This window comes from Rhagoletis pomonella, unplaced genomic scaffold (genome assembly GCF_013731165.1).
Source record: "Rhagoletis pomonella isolate Grant_MI unplaced genomic scaffold, Rhpom_1.0 Rhpom_scaffold_02338, whole genome shotgun sequence".
Taxonomy (NCBI): Eukaryota; Metazoa; Arthropoda; class Insecta; order Diptera; family Tephritidae; genus Rhagoletis; species Rhagoletis pomonella.
The window spans coordinates 402-1,026 of NW_023460892.1; positions in this window are offsets into that span (position 1 = coordinate 402).

Here is a 625-nt window from a genome sequence, read left to right on the forward strand (position 1 = left end):
GTTAACAAAACGCTGAAACGTTGACGGAGCATTTTTGAGGCCAAACGGCATGCGTAAAAATTCAAACTGACCTAAAGGTGTGATGAACGATGTAAACTTTACTGCATTTGAATGCATGAAAACGTGAAAGAAACCATTTTTCAAGTCCAATTTGGTAAAAAATTTCTTTTTGGCTAACCTATCTATTAAATCGTCAATCAACGGGATCGGATAATTATCCTTCGCTGTAACCTTATTAAGCGTTCGATAGTCAACATACATTCTTATGTCACCTGTCTTCTTTCGCACCAATACAATTGGTGATACGAATTCAGACTCACTCGGTTGTATATACTTTTTTTCTAAATATTCGTCTAACAACTTTTGTAATTCGATTTTCTCAGCGTATGACAATCGTCGCGGTGGGCAGTTGAACGGTTTCACATTATCTAAAGTCAACTTCATTTCGCACTTAACCTTTGGTTCAATGGGACGCTTTGATTCTAAATAATATTTGTCAAATAGTTTATTAAATTTTTGCTTATAAAAATGGTCTAAATTTTGACCAATCTTTATCGACAATTTTTCGTCTTCATCACTTGGCTCTAACATCAGTAGTTCATTTAATAAATTAACATTTTCGAGT